The sequence below is a fragment of the Cololabis saira genome, chromosome 10 (assembly GCF_033807715.1).
Source record: "Cololabis saira isolate AMF1-May2022 chromosome 10, fColSai1.1, whole genome shotgun sequence".
Taxonomy (NCBI): domain Eukaryota; kingdom Metazoa; phylum Chordata; class Actinopteri; order Beloniformes; family Belonidae; genus Cololabis; species Cololabis saira.
In genome coordinates, this window is record NC_084596.1 from 17148402 (window position 1) to 17170378 (window position 21977).

The window sequence follows — 21977 nt, forward strand, 5'->3', positions numbered from 1 at the left end:
GCTTACATCAAATACATCAAAACACACAATTAAAAAACTGTTTTCTGAACTTATCAATATGACTCTGTCACACAGGATAAGTAAAATGGATCACTGCAAAAACTTTACAAGAATATTTGTCTTTTTTCTAATTAAAATGTCTTATTTTAGTAAATATATCTCATTACACTTAAAACAAGATCATCACTGGAAAAAACAACAATTTTTACCTGTTTCAAGTAGATTTTCACTTAAAATAAGTAGAAAAATCTGTCAGTGGAACAAGATTTTTTAGCTTGTAATGAGAAGATAAATCTTGTCACACTAGCAGATTTTTCTACTTATTTCAAGTTACTTGAAACAGGTGAAAATTGTCAAATAAGTTATTTTTATGGTGTTATTTTTCTGGTGATGACTCTAAATGTTGAAATAGCAGTAAAACCACATTCATTGATGAAATGACATAAGGGATGGAAAGGGGGGATGATTTTGACCGTTTTTATTTCAGGGGGGATGCCATCTCCCCTCATCCCCCCTCAACTCGAGTACTGCTGGTCACCCTGAATGTGGTTTAGAAATCCCCCTCAAGATCCCGGTTTTTTCTGGTCATCTCCCGGCGGTCCGAAGCCATCGTTCTGCTTCAGCTCTGAAGTTCGGACAGTCAGGGAAGCATTTCATCGGTGAGAATACAGGACAAGTCAGATACTCCTCAATAGGGGACAAAGTGTAGTGTAATAAAACAAAGAATATCCGCTCTGATCATCTCTTTCAGTGGTATTTATTCCTGTTTGGTAAAGCCAACTGTACCTGACTCCCAGGTAAACCTCCACAACCCAGATCCATTCCTTACATCTGTCAGTTACACGAAGGTCACAGAACAGCAGTTTCTCCCATGCCTCTTGTCCCATGTTTAACACTCCAGGCATACAAACTAATAATTACTATTTGTACAATATATTGTCATTTAAATCCATTCATTCCCTCCCCCCTCACATACACTCACATAAACACTGTACAGATTCATCCGTGGAGATGAGCGGCTGTTGGCCTCAACGTTTCATATTCTGTCTGAAAGCAGCAGCTGAGTACCGTCGGTTGCTTTCGTTTTTCAAGTGGACGCTTGCGCGCAGCTGCGAGATGATTTGTTCTACGGGTCGATCCGAGAAGGTGGCGTGCAGATATAATACAGAGTTGCGATTAACCTCTTATGTGTTCAGAGGACCTTGTCCTGGTTGTCCAGGAGCCTAAGAGAAAGTAAAAGGAGACTGAAACATTAATAATAAAAAGAGAAATAATAATAATAATTCTTCCCTCGCTACCTTGGCCTAGCTTTATTTCACCGCTGAGCGTGTAAGCGTCTAAAGCCGAGCTGAGGGCAATGAGAGGTCAGCAGTTTGATTTCTTCTCCCCGGCGTGGTTCATTCGGGAGTGAATATAAGCAGTGAGATTTACAGTACAGTACATACAGGTTCTATTCAGCATCATAAAGCTCCAATACTGACGCCTCCTCGACTGCTCCTTTGGTCCCAGTCTGTGCAGTAGTTGCTCGTCCCAAATATATTCAGAGAAATCCAGTGTCAGGACAGAAAGATCTGCAGTAAAGTGGCGCAAACGCAGCTGCAGGAGGAAAAACGGATAACTGGAAAGTGCTAAGAGTTTGGTCACTAGTTTGAGGAATATCTACGTTTTGGCTCATGAGACGTTAGTGACGGCGTCGGTGGTACCGAGGCTCTGCGACACCAGTGAAGCCAGGTTGGTTTGAGATGAGAAGCCGAGCCGAGCCGGGCCGTTGTTGGCAGGGGAGTGGGATCACGGTGCCCCGCTCTTCTGTAGTCTACCTGCCAAAAATGTTCTCGTACTCCATGAGAATCAGCTCCACTATCTGGTTCTGGTAGACCATGTGCACCGCCATGTTCCAGGTCTCCGTCTCGGGCCGCAGCAGCGTGGGGCCGAACACGATGGCCACGCTCTGGGTCGTCATCCGGTTCTCCTCCCCGTTGTCGATCACTCTGAAAGAACCAGACGCACCGCTTTGACACAGAGCAGAAAACAGCCGTATCCTAACGTCGCATCACGGCTCATGTCCATATATGTTTCTTTCTGAGCAACCAACCCATAAATATGGGCAAAAAACAGTCACCAAGGTAACGTCGACATCAATACCGTATTTTCCGGACTATAAGTCGCTCCGGAGTACAGTTAATTAATTTATCTTCTCTTTTAACATAGAAACAAGGAGGTTACAATCTCCGCTCAATGGACATTTTGCATTTGGATGTTCCAAAAATGAATGGAATTTATGAAGAAAGTTTTTAGGTTTTCAGCACCAGATGCTTGGAATAAACTTACGAAACCTCATACCTGTGACTGAATTTAAAGCTCTGATGAAAACAATGGAGTTCAGACTGTCTGTATGCAAGTGTTTTAATTAATTATGTCTTTATGTAATTAATTTATTTGTTTGTTTTTTTTTTTAATCTTTTACTTCTGTAACTATGTTGCTGCTATGTTGGCCAGGTTTCCCTTGTAAAAGAGACCCCGATCTCAGTGGGACTAACCTGGTTAAATAAAGGCTAAATAAAATAAAATAAATAAGTCGCATTGGAGTATAAGTCGCATTTTGGGGGGAAATTTATTTGATAAAATCCAACACCAAGAAAAGACATGTCATCTTGAAAGGCAATTTAAAATAAAAATAGAATAGAGGCAACAACAGGCTGAATAATTGTGCAGTTTGCTTACATTACATGACACAACTGAGAACGTGTCTGGTATGTTAACATAACATATTAAGAGTTATTCAGATAACTATAGCATAAACAACATGGTAAGAAGTTTACCAAACCACCCGTGTCACTCCAAATAACTAAAATCCAATGAAATCTTCATCCTCTGTGTCACTTTTAAACGACTCCGCTAACTCCGGAGGTAGAAGATGCGGCGCTTCCTCTTCTACGTCGCTTACGTCAGACTCATCATCAGTCGCAGTTCGCCCTCTTGCGGTTTAGTGTGAAAATAACATGTGAAATGATATACCGGTAATAATGTGTTCATAATTTCATACATAAGTCGCTCCTGAGTACAAGGCGCACCTCCGGCCAAACTGAGAAAAAAACGCGACTTATAGTCCGAAAAAAATACGGTACTTCTCTTAAGCTTTTTAACGGATGTATCGTTATTATATTGAGACATAAACAGGAGCTGGACTGTCCACTGCGTTTCCCCGACAACCGGCCCGACAGGTCGACTCCCCCTCTGTAATATTTTAAGCATAAAGTGTAATGTTTGAATAGAGGAAGCGTGTGTTTTCTCTTACTTCCTGAGGTGCTTGAAGAGGGCCTGCATGGTGTCGTGGTTGGGTCTGGGCAGCTGCCGTACCAGATCTTTGATTGACTGAACTCGCTGCCGGAAATCAGGCGTCTCTGCAGACGAAGGGAGAGAAGAGAGAGCCATGTTTTCATCCACATGAACACCTGCACTCCAACACAACCACCTCCTGATGCTGCAGAGGTTTCATGTTTATTTTTATTTCTTTAAATATTTTTATACTGATTTTTTTTTCCACCAAGTGCTCCAATCTAAGGCCCTGTTTACACGTAGCAAAAACGGTGGTGTTTTCATGCGTTTTGGCCGTTCGTTTACACGAAAACAAAGTTCAAAGTCGCCAAAAACGATGATTTCTGAAAACGTCACAGGATAGAAACGTCACCAGTGACCTGTGTTTACAATTTGTTTGGCCACCTCATATATTTCTTGTATTTTACTTGTTTTATATTCTAACGTCACACTTAAAAGTAACTCCACTTCTCTGTCAGTCCAAACGAAAGACTGTCGTTTCGTCTTGGAAGTAACTGGAAGTTACTCGTGTCATTTGTTGACGTTTTTTCCCAGGATTCCGATTGGCTAGCACGACTTTATGCTTCTCGTTACACTGCCCCCTGTAGGTTTGGCTGCTCATAGCACCTTAACAGCGTATTTATGCGAGTTTGTGTAAATGATGGTATTCTTCAAAACGTAGAGGGGGAAACATCCTTTTTTTTAAATACCCGACTATGTGTAAACGTGGCCTAAATCAGTCCTGGGCAAGGCTCACCCTCAAGTGGGAGGGAACTTAACACGCCCTCAACACCCACAGCGTCCTTGGCGAGAATTTAAACCAGGACCTTCTAGCTGTCGTTTATTATTAGTATCATCATTATTCTATACCAGGGGTCGGCAACCCAAAATGTTGAAAGAGCCATATTGAACCAAAAACACAAAAAACAAATATGTCTGGAGCCGCAAAAAATGTAAAGTCTTGTATAAGCCTTAGAATGAAGGCAATACATGCTGCATGTATCTATGTTAGCTATAACTGGGGGAAGTTTTTTTTTTCATTATGCACTTCGAGAAAAAAGTCGAAATGTCGAGAAAAAAGTCGAAATGTCAAGAAAAAGTCAAAATTTTGAGAAAAAAGTCAAAATGTCGAGAAAAAAGTCGAAATGTCGAGAAAAAAGTCGAAATGTCGAGAAAAAAGTCGAAATGTCAAGATTAATGTTGAAGTACAATCTTGAAAAAAAAGTCGAAATGTCAAGAAAAAGTCAAAATTTTGAGAAAAAAGTCAGAATGTCGAGATTAAAAAGGAAAGGCAAAAGGAAGAAAAAAAGAAAAAAGAGAAAAAAAAGGAAAAAAAAGAAAAAAAGGAAAAAAAGAAAAAGGAAAAAAAAGAGAAAAAAAATGAGAAAAAAAAAGAGAAAAAAGAAGAAGAAGAAAAAAAAAAAAGGTCAAACATTTTTGAAAAAGCTCCAGGGAGCCACATAGGGCGGTGCTAAAGACTCTAGAGCCGCGGGTTGCCGACCCCCGTTCTATACGTTTATTAATCAGGCACACAAGTGGACCTTAAAACATCTGCAGGTGAGGTCAGGTGTGAATAGCACACCAACGCTCCGGATAAAAACATCATTTCTAGAAAGAAGATGATGGCAACGGAACATGTTAAAGTGTATCTGCACGTACTGATGGCGCTGACGAAGTCGTGGAACAGCGTGTAGGTGAAGAGCGGCTCCGGCAGCTCTCTGAAGAACATCTTCAACGCCCCCGGTGGTCACGTGGATGTCCTCCCACTTCCCGTCTTCCAGGTTCACCTTCTCATCTGGAGATAATTCCTTCACTTAGTGCTTTCCATCGGCAGTATTTCCAACTGGCTTCTCATGTAGGACTTTTCTGGAGTTTAGAGGTCAATAACTCACCGTGATTGACGGCATAGCGCAGTTTTTGTATGACAGCCAAATTCCCGCTGACTCTGTAAAGGCCGTCCACGCTGAGAGCTGCAGGAACAGCAAACAAGAGTCCAGTCAGTCTGACGCTTCTTGCCGCCAAGAGGCAGTAAAGCAAACCTTTTACAACAGGTAGGCAAACAGAAACTCAAACGACTTAATCTCTACGCGACCCACCGGTGCTCTCCACGTGGTCGATGCACATCCTGACGAAGCTCGGCACCGTGACGTTCTCCCTCTGACACAAACTGGACAAACTGCAGCCAAACACCTGATCTGAGGTCAGGAGAAGAAAAGCACAGAACTGAGACATCCTGCGTTTGTTCCAACGGGGGTTTTAGTACAAATATAAAAGTTTATTTTGGCACAGATGTCATTTAAATATTTAGTTAACGTTATTATTTCCAACAAGAGTGTTGCGTCTCGTGTTTTAAACAGCTTAAAAAACACATTTTCACACATCTGTTGTTTTTGTTCCCTTCTATAAAAAAAAAAGAAAAAGAAAAACACACTGGTCACTGAAATAATGTGAAACTTGTTAAAGTGATAATAAATGATAATGAACTAAAAATTGACTAATGAAAATCAGATATTGTTGTTCCAGGTGTGCTTCAACTGAATCATTAGAAACAACAAAAACATTAACTAATGAAACCGGCCTGGACAAAGATGACAGAACCTCCAACTTCTTCTTGATCAACCTTTTGACTCGTTCACGTCAACCACGTGACTTGTGTAGCCGTCAGTGGGACTGCTGCACCTGTAGACAGGTATTCTGCTCCACTCCCCCTGAACAAAGTGCTCCGGCTGTCTCAGGTGTGGAGGGTTTCCGCTCTAGGTCAGGGTTCATGGAGGGACACCTCTAGAACAGTCCAGATTTAGTTCTTGGTCACTTTTTGCTGTTTTTAGTTTGTGTTTTGCGTCTTTTTCCTGTTGGAGGACCCACAAGCTGCAATTTAGACCAAGCTTTCTGACACCAGGCAACACTTACACGCTGAAATCGTCACTGAAGACGCCCGAGACGTTACTTACAGGACTAGTGTTAGTTAAAGATGTCCTATGGTTGAACTAATTTGTAAAAACCAGTTTCATTAGTTAATCATATTTCATATTCATATTATTTTGAACCACAATTCAAAAGCAATGTCAATGTTCACTAGGGATGGGCGGTATGGACTAAAAAATGTATCACGATAATTTCTGGCATTTATCCCGATAACGATAAAAATGACTTTCTTTCTTTCTTTCTTTCTTTCTTTCTTTCTTTCTTTCTTTCTTTCTTTCTTTCTTTCTTTCTTTCTTTCTTTCTTTCTTTCTTTCTTTCTTTCTTTCTTTCTTTCTTTCTTTCTTTCTTTCTTTCTTTCTTTCTTTCTTTCTTTCTTTCTTTCTTTCTTTCTTTCTTTCTTTCTTCTTCTTTCTTTCTTTCTTTCTTTCTTTCTTTCTTTCTTTCTTTCTTTCTTTCTTTCTTTCTTTCTTTCTTTCTTTCTTTCTGGCTCATTTCTTCCCTTCCTCTTTTCTCCCTTCCTTCTCCCCTTTCCTTCCTTCCTTCCTTCCTCCTGCTCTCTCCTTCCTTGCTTCCTTCCTTTTTTCTTTCTGCTCCTCCTTCCTTCCTTCCTTCCTTCCTCTTCCCTTTTTTTCGTCCCTCCCTCCCTCCCTCCCCTCCCTCCCTTCCTTCCTTTTTTTCGTCCCTCCCTCCCTCCCTCCCTCCCTTCCTCCCTTCCTCCCTTCCTCCCCTTCCCTTCCTTCCTTCACGTTGTGCGTGGGATTTAACGCAGAACCATAAATCAGCTTTACACAAAAACGTCATCAACGGGAATTTATCGTTTTTACCGCGAGATGACAAATTCTTATCGTGAGGAATTATTTTGACGGTATATTGTGAACGGTAAAATATCACCCATTCCTAATGTTCAGTAAAATTGTTGATTATATAACTGAGATATGTGGTTCTACGCTCCTCTGAGGTCACATGGAGACCAATAAAACACCCTGCAGCGTTTCTGTTCTAACATCTTTAAACTACGACAGAGGAGTGTTGATATGGTGTTGGGGGGTGAATGCTCAACCTTTGATGTATCCCTTGTCCCTAACGGCCTGCAGGGTGGGACGGCGGTGTGAGGAACTTCTTCAGCTTGTGTCTGGTCTTCTTGTCCTGGCTGTCCACGGCCGCTCGAGGGGCTTCGCCGCTGCAGAGGTGAGATGAGACAGCATGGTGTTATCCATCGCCCGCCTCAGCCGGCTGTTCGCCATGGCGGCTGCTCGGCGGCTCGCAGGACTGGAACTGATGAGCGGTTCTTTTACGGAGCGAGTGCCAGAAAACTCCTTCAGCTGCTTTTGCACTTTGTGCTTTCAGTTTAGTAAAACACGTGAATGCAGCCCGTTGGCTGATAGAGGATCACACACACAGAGGTACAGTATCTCCTTTTCAGCCTATCACGACCATAAATCTCATATTTTTAATCATTTCTAACAATTTTCACTGATTGTATCCAGTTGATTTTAGGCCCAACTTGCTAATGTTGTATGGAAGACCGTTGAACACCGTTTAACACCGACCTCTGCTTTTCTTGGAGTCTCTGTGTTCTTTCTCCTTGTCGTGTTTCTCTGCACCAGGCGACTCGGGCATGTCCTCTTCTATGGCCTCATCGGACTCCCAGGCCTAACACACACACACACACACACACATACAGAAAACACACACACACACACACACACACACACACACACACACACACAAAAGAGGAGATAAGATAAGGCTGGATAATCTCCCTTCTTGCCCTTTGGCCAGTCAGGTAAGAAAACCGGAGAGGCAAACGTGATCAATTACTCTCCCAGCAAACGTGATCTTAACTTCATGGTCGTTATGCAAACCGTTTTTCTTGAGGTTGATTGTGTTTTACGTTTTAAGCAGCTGGTTGGGTTCTGGGTCACCCTGGAGGAGGTGTTCAGTTAGCAGCTGAAAGGTAACGATGACAAACTCCTCTTTGTTCCTCTTATCAACCGCCCCGCCATCCCTTCCTGACAACAACCCCCCCATTATGCTCAGAGCTCCGGGCCTGGTTGTGGGTGAAGCAGGCGGAGAGCGGTGTGACGGGGAGAAGGTGTGGGTGCTCACGTGCGTGCTGACGGTGTCCTGCAGCGCTCTGTACCACTCGTTGATGACGTTGTCGTTTTCAGACTGGATCAGCAGCTCGGTTCCCTGCCGGGTCTTCAGCTGCAGCGGCAGAGAGACAACCACACTTTGATCAGAAGAAGAAAAAACAAAACAAAACCAACCTTCTGCATAAACATTTTGTTCAGATGCCTTTTTTTTTTTTTGCTGATTATTTCTGAATATGTGCACGTTCCTCGGTCTGCTTCAGGTTTGGTAGCAGGAGAGAAAGCGTAGTGCCGAGACTGGAAGAGCAGTTATCATACAGAGACTCGAGTCATTTTAACTAGGCCTGTGTTGAAAAAAATCAATCGATTCTCATATGAATTCCTAAAAATTGATTAATATGTCTAAAGATCGATTTTTTTTAAAATTTTTTTTCTTTTATTTATTTATGTGTTTTTTTTTTCATCATTACATTACAACTTTTGGTTATTTTTTTGTTTATCCCCAAAAAAGGAATGTTTTGTTGGACACGAGAATAACTGGTGCCATGTTTTTGCCTTTAAATATGTTTAAATGATTATTGCATAAATTGTATATTTCATTACTTTATATACTGTCTTGGGGTTACATTTGCAAAAAATGCTAAAAACCAAATTCTCAAAAATTAAAAACCAAAATAGACCGAAAATGGAACAAATAAAAACGGAATGTGGGAAAAAATAAAACCGATTTCATCCATCTCTGTTTGCTGCCCTGGATCTGTTTGGTAATTCTGACCCACATGATGTTTCTGAAAGCAGTTCTATCAGCATTCTGGGAGCTGATTGGTCCTTACAGCATCATTAGCTGTCAATACTTGCTGTTTAATCTCAATACTAGTGGTAATATTTTGCATAACTACAGTCATATAATTCATGCTACAGCTCAAAAAACTGTTTTAATAACACTAAACCAAATCGAATCAAATCTTGATAATCGATCCTGAATCATAAGAATCGGAATCGAATCGATTCTTGACATTTGAATCGATCCCCAGCCCTAATTTTAACGTCGACTGACCGTCTGCATGTGAGGCGTTTGAGAGACATTTGTAAATTGTAGCTGATAAAAGCTGTAGACTTGTGGGAAGCTCAGCAGAAATCTGTGGATTCCGACGAGCAGAACATCTCCCTGCAAACGACTGTTACAATGAAGAGTGAGTCTCTGATGCCGTAGTTCATGTAACCGCCGCGTCTGCAGCAACACAGCAGTCCTCTTTACACACTTGCCTGCATGGCCATTATTCATTCTTTTTTTTTTCCAAAACAACCAAATGGCTTTCTGTGAGGCATTGATGGAAAATCTATACATCATTTTGCAACAGAAAATAAAACCTGGGACACGCTCTCTTTAAGTACCCAGCTGCAACAGCTCATCTGAGTACAGCGGATGTTACTTCAGGTGCTGATTCGCTGCTCTCTTATTTTTTTAAATGAGCTAGAAGTAGTTTTTTTTAAACAGAAAGTATGTTTCTGCATATATTTTCATGCTTAGGTTCAAATTATTCAAATTTTTCTTATTTATTTACACACAAAGGAACTTTTACAAGTTTTAGCTCAGAGGGTCCCCCTGCAGGCGTGGAGGTTAACTAGCTTCTTTGACGCCGTCTAAGTTTAACCCTTGCTTGGTCTTTTGTTCTCCGTTTTCTCTTTCATTGTTACTTTCTTGCATTTCTTAGACCTGTGCTGGAACATATTTGTCCTTTCATAATCTTCTGTCACGACGGATGGGTTAAGTTTAAACAAGAGTGGAAAGGTTCATTGTTTGGGTTAATAAGTCTAAACATTCACAAAGATCGTTCCTTCTACCTGCATTTCACAAGCACACAGCACAGACGTTTAGACGTTCACCTCTATGCAGTTCTTCTTGCTGGACTTGTCTTTGGAGGCCCATTCCACGGCGCCGCCCTTCAAATCCACGGTGAACTCTGGTTTGGACTGACTGCCGCCAAACTGGACGGAGAAAGAAAAACAATCACAAGGTGTCAAAAAAAACAAACAACCTTGTAATTCCACCATTTCACCAGGTGACAGTCGGTGCAGCTGAGAAAAACAAGGTGACATGTTTCCGTTTAGCGGCTGTCAGGATTCCTTCACGTGTCTCTGATTGCAGGTCAGACAGTTGGTGACGCATCTGCCGACATCTGCTGTCTAAGGAAAAAATCTTTACCAGGGTTTGCTCCATGATGTTAAGAAGAGTTAAGCTGACCGACCATCACTGAAATTGGGGCTGGGCGAGATTTTTATAATATATCGATATATTTTCAAACACGATATGGTACGAGAAAATATCGTTTATATCGATTACATTTTTTTTTTTTTTTTTTTTTAATGATTTTGATATAGCTTATTTTGTGACAAATTGACTTGAATGTTTTATTTGAGATTTGCACAAATGTTTTGTTATTTGCACAACTGTCAACCTCAGTGGAAAAGTCTGCCTGTTACTGTCTACACTGTATTAATTGCACAGTGTATTTTAATTTAATTGTTATGCAGGAAAGGGTTATTTGTTTTCTTTTATTCATGAAGCATTTTTATTCTATATATGCAGGCAGTTTATTTTTATTTCATTTGTTTTATACATTTTGATATTGTGCAGACCTCTGTTAATAAAGGTACCTGTGTGACATTTGGCACGAGGCTTTGTATTAAAACTGACTGTTTTTTTAAGGGTTTGCCTCAGAAAAAAATGAAGCTAACAGAGATGCTATGCTATAATGCTTTGGGGGAAACCCCAATTATGTCACAGAAAAAATATCGATATATATCGAGTATCGCCATTCAGCTAGAAAATATCGAGATATGACTTTTGGTCCATATCGCCCAGCCCTAACTGAAATAGTTTTAAATATACGTTTGACAAATTGCAAAAGGAAATTCAAAGTTTGGAGAGGAGCTGCAAACTCAGGCTCATTAAAAGTGTCACATTTATGCTCCACCAGCTTTCACACATGCAGATTAAACCTGCCTGTGTCTGAAAGAAAGCTAGACTCCCCTACGGAGCTACATCCAGCTCTCTGATGAGGGAACATTTCTGTGATCACTGCATCAAGACTTCTTTGGAATAAATACAGAAATGATCAAGTCAAGCCACTGACTGAGCAATTTAGGCACTTATAAAACTGTAACATCGTCTGGACTCTGCCTCGTGCTCGTGATTGAAGACACGGAGGATTCAGAGGTTCGGAGCGTGACGGGAAGCAGGGTGGAGGCATGCAGGGGGGAGAAGTTGGAAGGAGGAAGCACATACAGAGACAGAGCAGCTTCGGCCGAGTTCTGAGCAGCTGCAGGAGACAGCGGGAAGTCTGGTAGCTGGCAGCGTCCAGCTGCTCAACAGTGACAGGAGAAACTCAGGGAAGGAGCCACTGTGGTGGTACGGCTGCATGGGAGGATGGAAGGGGATGGAGACAAGGAAGATGGAAGCGGAGACAAACAGATGGAGGCTTGGAAAGAGAGGGAAACATCTAGAAGACAGAAGTTTTAATCCCAAATCCCCTCAGTGGCCGGACAAAGTTCCTGGAGGCTTTGAAATATCAAGCAGTGACATTTATTATGAAAATGGACCTGAAAAACTAAACTCTGAGTGAAAAGAGTACATCAGCATAAATTAAAATTAATCTGCCGTAACGCTGTGGAGAAGTTTCTTTTAAAGCCGTTTCTCTCTGTTCAGAGACTTCAGGAAACACACAGTTCCTCTGTTCTGACTAAACTAAAAGGTTCCTGTCACTCACCCAGCTCGTCCCGCCTCCTTGTCCTTTGGCAAACAGCAGCACTGAGCCTTGCAGAACCGTCCAGGACGAAGTCCAGTTCTTCCTGTAAGACCATTCACACTGCTTATCCACATTCAGGAAACTTTATGTCGATAGTCAGCTACAAATCTGGTATTAAGCTGATTCTACTGAAAACACTTGGAAAACATCCCAACAATCCTCAGAAGACTTTTTTTTTTAATCAAAGCATCTAAATGTAGGTTTGTTTTATCGATAAAACCCATTTTTTTTTTTTAACATTTTTTTTATTTATTTAAATCTTGAAATACAATGAAAAAATAAGAACAAAGGCAACATACAAATACAGAGATTCCAGCATCAAATTGAAAAGAAATAAACAAAAGAATATATATAAAGGACAAGACAGTTGAATGTAAATTAAAAAAATAAATAAAAATAAAAACAACATGATGTGCGAGAGTAGGTTTCGTGTAAACAAATTAAGCGATTTACAGATGCTGATGGTCTTTTGTGCCTTTGTGTTTTTTGATGAGTAGATCGTCCTCATATATTGTTCAAGTTCTTTTTTGAATACAAGGAGTTCAGGCTTTCTGTGGATGAATTTGCACTTTTTTTTTTTAAACCCAAATAATGATTTACATCTCGACATGTGCAGTCATCACTCACCGTACTCTCTTTCCATGCTCTGTGATCTTCGTCACGTTCAGAACGCCACACTTCTCCGACGGCTGGAGAACAGAAAAGAGACGTTTTAAAGAGTAATTACAGCACAAAAAGATCCATCACTTAAACACGCCACTCGCACAAACTATGATTGAAAACTCCGCCACCAGAAAAACAGCAGCTTTAGCGTGAAAGATTGAAGAAAAAAACAACAACTGAACCTCTGTACCCACAAAGGTGAATAAAAACTGAGAGAAAGACAGACATTAAAGTGAGTTAGGAAAAGATAAAAAGGTGGCTTGTGCTGCACAGTACAGAGCAGGAACAATGACAAGATTTTCAGGATTTTTTCTTCTATACACCACCACGACGGGTTTCAAAGAAGCATCGCCTGTTCGTATCAACTGGTGTGGAGTTCCAGTGTGAAGTCTGTGGCCCTGGTTTCAGCCACAGGAAACAAGGTGTGAATGATGGTGAAACCCCCGCCCATGCCCACACCATAACACTGACTCCACCGTGGTTGAAACATGATGGGAACATGACAGTTCATCTTGGTTTCGTCTAATCTGGTTTTCCTCTTCCTGAAGGACAACGGTGGTTTGCACCGTGAACCCTCTGGTGTTGCAGTCATACAATGACACGTCTACTTTCTCTTAACTAACTAAGGAAAGTAGTTTGCAGTCATCCAGGTCTTTTAATCTTGTTTCTCGCCTTTTTAAGAATCTACCAAATGTTGACGTGACCTCACCCAAGTTTGTTTCCTGTCTTGTTTAGAGATTTATGCTGCTTTTTTTTCCACCCTTAAGATGTATCGAGATCTCCTTGTTCTTCATATTAGTACCTGCAGCCAAACAGCTGCTGAATACCAACTCAGTACCTGGTATCACCTCCACACCTTTCATCTGCTTCATTTTCTTGGCAAGGAAAAGCACAAAACCTGGATAATTGATCTCTTTTCAGTCAATCTTCCAAATGCTTTGAAGCCACTGAAAATGAAGGCAATTAACCTAAATTGGCTGTAAATCCTAAATGATAAATGCAATATTAATATTATTATTAATAATAATGATAATAATAATAATAATAATAATAATAATAATAATAATAATAATAATAATAATAATAATAATAATAATAATAATAATAATAATAATAATAACATGCATTTCAGCGCCTTTCAAGGAACCCACAGATCCTTGCATCAGTGGACGACCCGCTCCACCACCGGAGCCACTGCGGCCCCCATATTGATTAAACTTCTTAAATTAAGGGTGAAAGTCTACATTTTGATCACATCTTCATCGTTTATTTTAAAGCCATCGCGGTGGTGTAGAAACGGTAAAATCATAAACAAACCATCATTGTCCAGAAGCTTCTGACCCTACCTGTATTTATGAAGTAATTCAGGAACACACAAGCATTTTTGTTTGATGATCACCCCACTAATCCAAATATATCGTATGATATGTTACAAGAAAACAATCTGAACAAGGCCAAGCAAAACGTACACGTCAGCAACTGCCTGTGAACAGGTTTCCTACACAGGATTAAGCATTTCTTTAGTTTTGGTTGAGATGGTTTTCTTGAGAAATGTTAAGAATTCAGAAGTCTTGTTTTCCAGGACACAAAGTCATTATTTCCCAGCACTCCCAGACCTGTGTAGGAACCCTGCAATAAACTGCAAGCGACCCCTGGACCCCGTAAACCCTGGCAGGGTGTCGGGTTAGTGGTGAGTACTAACAGAGGTGGGGGACTTGGGAGATGGAGGGCACGAGTCAGAGTCGGGAGAGGGGGGCTTGGCGCCCAGAGGAGCTTCCTAGTGAGGAGACAACGATGGGAAAGAAAACAAAAACACTGTCACATGGGCAAACAAAGGCAGGTTAATGAGGGGATGATGAAAGGTTAAAAAGACCGTCAGCTGAAGGAATGTGATGGTAATTAGCGGTGAGATTAGGATGCTCTCAGGAATGTCAAGTACCTGCATGATGTCCAGGAGGCACAATCAGAGTATTAATTAACACGGATGCTGGTGCAGCACTAATTAGTGTAATTCTTATTTTTTAAGATCATTTCTTTTGTGTGGTCATTTTTTCATTTTTCAAGTTTATGATATTTCTTTAACTGAAATTAACAAAATCAATCAACTTTATGATTCAAAATGAGATTCATATGATCACAACGGTGTGTGTGATTATCTCCATGCAGACTGATCGGATGCTTGGATCAAGCGGTGGTGACGCTCTACTGACTTGGTGTTTGTAAGGGTGTCGGCGCACAGAGCCGGAGCGCAAACGCCTGGTTTTTGACCCCCGCTGCAAAGGAATCAGTCTACAACTGAATATTCTGACTCAGCAAACATCTTATTTAACACAAACATGCATTTGGTCATGAGCAGCTTCTTCCAGAGACGCGTACGAGGATGTGAAGGGTTTATCCAAACATTAAAAGACACATCATTTAATAATCTCCTCAGACCTTTTCGTTGGGTTCCTGGATGTAGGCGCTGTGTCTCCACTTGGTTAAGACGATGGGCTCCACGTTTCTCCTGTCCAGGCTGCGGCTCTTCTGAGCGTCTCCGGACAGGTGAGGGGGGGACAGGTTGTACTGCAGGAGGGGACACATGAGACGCGTGTTACTCTCAGTCATACCAGAGGTGAGGGCGGACGACTATGAAGAAAGTTAACACCATGTACCTCTTTCATGAAACATTTGTAAATGTTTGAGTGCATTCACTCAGAAATCTTTCTAAAAATCTACGCCAGATTCAGGAGCGCCACATAACACTTGGATTTGATTGTAATGAATTCACATATTTACCAACATATGTGAAATGCACATCAATCAAGATAAAGATAATTTATTACCATGTTTAAACAGGGTTTATACAGCAATCCTTATGTTAAATTTAATACCAATTTAATACCTTTTTCACTACCTTCAGATTGTGACAACATTAAGAGTTAATCACGGATCTTTTAACATTAATACAGATTTTGACCTATAGAACACTATACAGAACAGATTTATAGACTCATGATGTTGACCAGATGTTTCACATTTATTTCACTTTTTGAATGACAATAAAATAGACTGCTTAAAATGTAAAAGGTAAAAAATAAAACCAATTAAAAAAAAAATAATACCTCTGACAGTGAATTTAACACTTTTAATGGCCTTAAATTTGGCCATTTTCATTTTTTTTTCATTTTTATCACTTTTTAATACTTTTTAAAACCCTGCAGAAACCCTGTTTAAAGCACATGTTTATTTTGAATCAGAGACTGACAGATGCTCCTTATTGACATCGGCTCTATGCGCAGTTGGAGGCAGCAGTAAACTTTGCTCAAACCCGGAGAAAAGTTTGCACCTACTAACATTTTACGAATTCTAAAACATGTTAATTTTGCTTTGCGAACAGTTTGTGCACAAATGAAGAGCAGAATAGCAGAAATTAAGAGCACGACAGTGACATGAACCATTCAGGTGAACAGAGTTCTAGGTGGTGAAATCCTGAGCTGTGCCTTCTCTCCATCAGGTTGTTATGATCCACTAGGGCCGTGTGGTGGTGCATGTTCACAATGATCAGCACTTTGCTCGCTCCTTCATACTCCCCTGTGTTTTAATAGTAACCTTTAAAAGCAAAGTGATTTGTACCAGTTCCTGTCCATCGCTCTGAACCTCAACTACACACATACAGGTTGGATGTATGTTTATTTAACCCCCCCCGAGGATTTACTGAGGATTTATTTCTCTGGAGGGTCTAAGTCTGCAAGAATAACAAACATTATGTATTAAAGTGCTTTTAGATGCAAGACATCAATTTTCATGTTCAAAACATTTTACTTTGGTTCTAAATTTGTTACAAAAACTGTCTTCATTGATAAGAACAATAATTAATAACGATGAGAAAATCATTGAAAGATTAAAAAAAGAAAGTGTAACTTATTTCTACACTAATCGATCCATAACTACCATCATTATTGAGTAGATCTTCAATTAAAACAGTTATTTACAGCAGAATTTCTATCCGCTGTAGAAAATTGATGTTATCACATCATTTCAGGCTGCAGAAATTCAAACTTTGCTAACATGCATATTATTTTCAGCTGCCCCCCCATCGGTGCATGTATTTTCAGGTTTTTTGAGTGAATTGTCCAGACTGTCGGAGCATCTTACCTTCGGCAGCTCCCATTCTGACCTGGAGCCGTCAGCACTGTAGTAATAAGGTCTTCCCTGGTCATCAACATGTTTTAACCACTAGGCAGCACAAAGACAGACACACCAGCGAGTAATTGTAGCGCCAGCCCTGACAATGGTTAATATGCAATAAACCTAATTTAATGACCCGCACAAGAACTTCAGACAACATTTCAGACAGGATGCAATGACACACTTGTCTGTAAGGAGGGTCCAGAGGGTTTATCTTTCATTTATGGACTAAAAATGTACTTCTAGGATGCAAGCACAGATCTAAAAGATTGCAGGGATCTAAAAGAACAGTTTAAATCATGGGTGTCATGCAGTGCAGGAAGAGATGTGTGATAAATCCAACTAAAACCAGCTCCCCCATGCAGACCACCACAGTGAAGACAGCAGATGTGGAGCTGGTACCTTCTCATTAGTATAGTCGCTGACGTACAGTGTGTGGCCGTGCGGATCCATCTCCTCGGACCAGCCGCGAGGCGGCGAGCCATACTGACTGTCTGACTGGCTAGAGTAGGTACTGAAGCAGGTGTCCTCCGAAGACAGAGGCTGGAGTCGACCGATGGAGAGCGACAGGAAGGGAAGGAAAGACGGCGAGAGCGAGAGGGGAGTGGTCTGCGATTTGCATGAAGAAAGAGAGAAAAAAAAGAGGGGATTTTTCACCACAGAGCTACAAAAGGGAGAAAAGACAGTCAGACACCCCAAACCCCGAGAAGTCATCAAAAACAACAAAACACCAGTTTGATGCAGCACAGAGGACCAGAAGCGCCAGCAGAGAAAAATCACCAACGTTCATGCTTGATTCTGGACAGAGAGGCGTAAACTTGACTCAGAGCAGCGACAGTGACTGCTTCTCACACGTAGGTGGCGGTGCTGCAGTCATTTAACAAAACAGAGGCTGACAGAATCACAGAGGACTCCTAAACGACGTGGACGGTGGGTTTTCAGTTAAAACGTGTGCTTTTCTGAGAGCTGATCATTATCACAGTCCCCCCCACTGCTGAACGGCTGCAGTTATCTGGTTAGAACTGAAGCAGAAAACTGCATGTACTTTTGTATCGACCGCTTTTCCAAGAACAAATAATCCAGCTGCAGTTGTGTAATCCAGCTGTCAGAAGGAAGACAATATTCATTCTCTCCAAAAGGATTTTTCCCGTCTCTGATAATCCCAATCTTTCATAAGAATCGGGCCTGACTGTTTTTCCTGCAAAAGCAGCCATGAAACACTGCTACTTATTTGTTATCTAGTTATTGTTTGTCAACAGAGCCGTGACAGTGGCTCAGAATACATAAACAAGTGTCTGAGTGAGCGCCTCACTTGCTGAGAGGTTTTCACTGACTGGTGCCGAGGTCGTGATCGTGATTTAAATCACCCCTCGCCTGTTCAGTGTTCATTTTAAGAGCAATACTTTCAATTTATATGGTTAAAAATGAAGATCTGGATTTACTTTGATCTCATAATAGGGGATGAATTTGAAGTTTAATTAAACAAAAAAAAAGGAAATATCTCAAAAGAAAGGATGAAAGCAAAAATCATCAAAGTTTTTGCAGATCTGTTTCAATGTCACTTTGTCAACTCTTTTACACTTAAACTCCTACATGCTCCTCTGTTTAGGTCGCCATTCAGCATCCCTCATTTTGCAATAAAGCAAATGTGGTACTCCAACGAACCACACCTTTAAAACACGGTTTGTTTTCATCACAGGGCCTCACACATAGTCAAACAACCACGTTGTCGGTGACTGTTTTCAGTTAGCAGCATCATGATGTGATAAAAGTGGTCAAAAGTAGATAAGCCACCGTAGTCCAAGTACAAAATATAATTCATATGACATATGACTCTGCAACAGCTGTGGATTGAGATGACTGAGAGGCTAAATGAGGTGAGCAGTAGTGGACATTTCATATTTTTCTTTGAATTTCTTGTTTGAAAGCTTCTCTGAACACGACTTCGCTCTCATCCCCAGCATAAACCTTCAAATCTACCTGGATGCCACTAATGGATATTTATACACACATCAATGAGCTGAGTCACTTTTTCTAACATTAGACTAACAAATCTGCGGCTGAATTGTCAAAAATCCATCTTAAAATGTAAACATTATTAGGTGACACTGCCCACATGAAAATCCTGCTTTAAAGCGTTTGCTCCACAGCATGGTACATAACCTAAACTTCTTCAGAGGGAATGTGGCCGCCATCATGTTCAAGGTTATTAGTCTAGAATCAGAGTCGTCACGTTGAACAGTTTTGGAAATAATCAGGCAAATAATGGAGTTCCTGTTGTGTCATTTCTTATTTACTTATTGTGTCTACTTATTGTGGCTTGTGACGAGTGATCATTTACTATGTGAACCACGCCGTTTAACCTAGGCCTGTGTTGAAAATATCGATTTCCCAATTCTAAATCGATTCTCATATTAATTCCTAAAAATCGATTCATATGTCTAAAGATCGATTTTTTTTTTAATTTTTTTTTTATTTTATTTATTTATGTATTTTTTTTTTTTCATAATTACTTTACAACTTTTGGTTATTTTTTTGTTTATCCCCAAAAAAGGAATGTTTTGTTGGACACGAGAATAACTGGTGCCATGTTTTTGCCTTTAAATATGTTTAAAGGTATGAAAACATTAAAGTGTTAGGTTATAATTGCATACATTGTCTATATTTCATTACTTTATATACTGTCTTGGGGTTACATTTGCAAAAAATGCTAAAAACCAAATGATCAAAAATTAAAAACCAAAATAGACCGAAAATGGAAGAAATAAAAACGGAATGTGGGAAAAAATAAAAACGATTTCATCCGTCTCTGTTTCCTCCCTGGATCTGTTTGGTAATTCTGACCCACACGATGTTTCTGAAAGCAGTTCTATCAGCATTCTGGGAGCTGATTGGTCCTTACAGCATCATTAGCTGCCAATACTTGCTGTTGAATCTCAATATAATACTAGTATTAATATTTTGCATAACTACAGTCATATAATTCATGCAACAGCTCAAAAAACAGTTTTAATAACACTAACCCAAATCAATATCGGAATCGAATCGGATCGAATCAAATCTTGATAATCGATTCTGAATCTTAAGAATCGGAATTGAATCGATTCTTGACATTTGAATCGATCCTGAGCCCTAGTTTAACCTTCTCGGTGTGTAGCGGGCTTCACCTCAGAGCTCTCCCCGGCGCTGTGGCTCTCTCCTCGGGAAATCCCGGTGGGGGCGTCTCGGGTTCGGGGGGGCTTCCAGGTCCTCTCCTGCGTGGAGCGGTTGTAGTAGTACTGCCTGCCGCTCAGGTCCTTGTAGGTCTCCCAGTCACCGTGCGCGTGGAGGGGGGACCCCGACGGCAGGGGCGGCTGGCTGCTCTGGCCGATTTTCAGCTCCTGGAGGTTGGTGTAGACGGGCGAATCGGGCCGTCCATGACCTGACACCGTCTGGTGAAAGAGAAGAAAAACTGTGAGTGTTCCACAATGACACAACAGCAACAAAATAAAACAACAAAACAATTCAGCGTGCAGAACAGCAGCTGCTGGAGCAAGTTTGTGCAACCATCTAAAACCTCGTAAAAGAGAGCAGCTGTCAAACCTCAACCTCATCACTGTGAGGAGTCACAAGGAGTCAGGGTCTAAATATTTGTAGCGTGTTTGTGGTTCATTCAATGCTCAGCGGCACTGGAGCACAAAGGCAAGGCCAATTTATTTGTATAGCACAATTCAACGCAAGCTAATTCAAAGTGCTGTACATCATTAAAAGCGGCAAGACACAATTAAACAGTAAATAACAAATAAAATGTAATAAAATAGGAAAAGAGGTAAAATAATAAAAAAACAAGTTGTTAAAAAGTAAGGGCAGTAGAGTACAGCAGTTACATCTCATTCTTAAAATGGCAAGAATTATGTTTCTATACGGTCAAAACGTACAAAGACCGGGTCAAATACAGTATTAAAAAAGTAATGTGGAACAATTTTTACGGTGAATTAAACCAATTTGACAATTCTATGCCAAAATGCCTGTTTCCAGGTCTTATTTCACACAACTGACGAGTTACGTTTCTATACGGTCAAAACGTAACGACGGAATCAGACCAATTTGACAATTCTACGTCACAATGCCGGTATTCAGGGCTTATCCATAACTTTGCGCGGTTTTCAAAAATCATAAGTATTTCATTTAAGAGTACGCTTAAATAACAAATAAAATTAAATAAAATGATAAAGAGTTGAAATAATAAAAAGTTGTTAAAAAGTAAGGGCAGTAAAGTACAGCAGGTAAGTATTTAATTAAACAGTAATGTTTTTAGGCCTGATTTAAAGGATCTACAGTTGGAGCAGACCTCGGGTCTACAGGAAGTTTGTTCCACCGGTGAGGAGCAGAATAACTGAACGCTGCCTCACCTTGCTTGGTTCTTGTTCTTAGGAACCACAACAAACCAGATCCAGATGAACCTCAGGGGTCTGGGAGCTTCATAGGAACTAACAGATCAAGCATGGATTTTGGTCCAAGACCATTCAGTGCTTTGTAGACCAGCAGTAAGATTTTAAACTCTATCCTTTGACTCACTGGAAGCCAGTGTAGTGATTTCATGACCAGTGTAATGTGGTCCAGTTTCTGGCAGCAGCGTTCTGGATCAGCTGCCTGATTGATTTCTTGTTAAGGCTTGTAAAGATGCCATTGCAATAATCCAACCTACTGGGGGTAAGACTAGGACTAAAAGTTCAAAATAGAAGTCATCAGTGGTGTTTCATGCTGACGTAGCAAGTGTGAACCCCGGAGGAGGAGATCGCTGAAATAACTCAAACAAGGAGGAGGGAGGGAAGGAAGGAAGTTGCTGTCTTTACAACTGTGGCAGGGACTCACGTCAGGTAGGAATGAGGAAGTAAAACTAAGTCCATGTAGAACATTGAGTTCAGTCTGACTTGTTTAATTACCACACACGGAGACAAAAAAGAAAAATAAATCGTGTTATTGAATTTGAGAAAAAGGAACCATCCAACATTTTGCCAAC

General features: G+C 40.7%; 1 long non-coding RNA gene and 1 pseudogene across 1 annotated transcript; one reads left to right on the forward strand and one right to left on the reverse strand.

Moving 5' to 3' along the window:
- Positions 1 to 396: 396 nt before the first annotated feature.
- Positions 397 to 21977, reverse strand: part of LOC133452493 (rho GTPase-activating protein 12-like) — a 75449-nt pseudogene continuing 53868 nt past the window's right edge.
- On the forward strand, positions 7743 to 9174 carry LOC133452494 (uncharacterized). Its single transcript, XR_009783261.1, has 3 exons — positions 7743 to 8026; positions 8146 to 8197; positions 8281 to 9174. It is a non-coding gene; the product is annotated as an uncharacterized LOC133452494 (long non-coding RNA).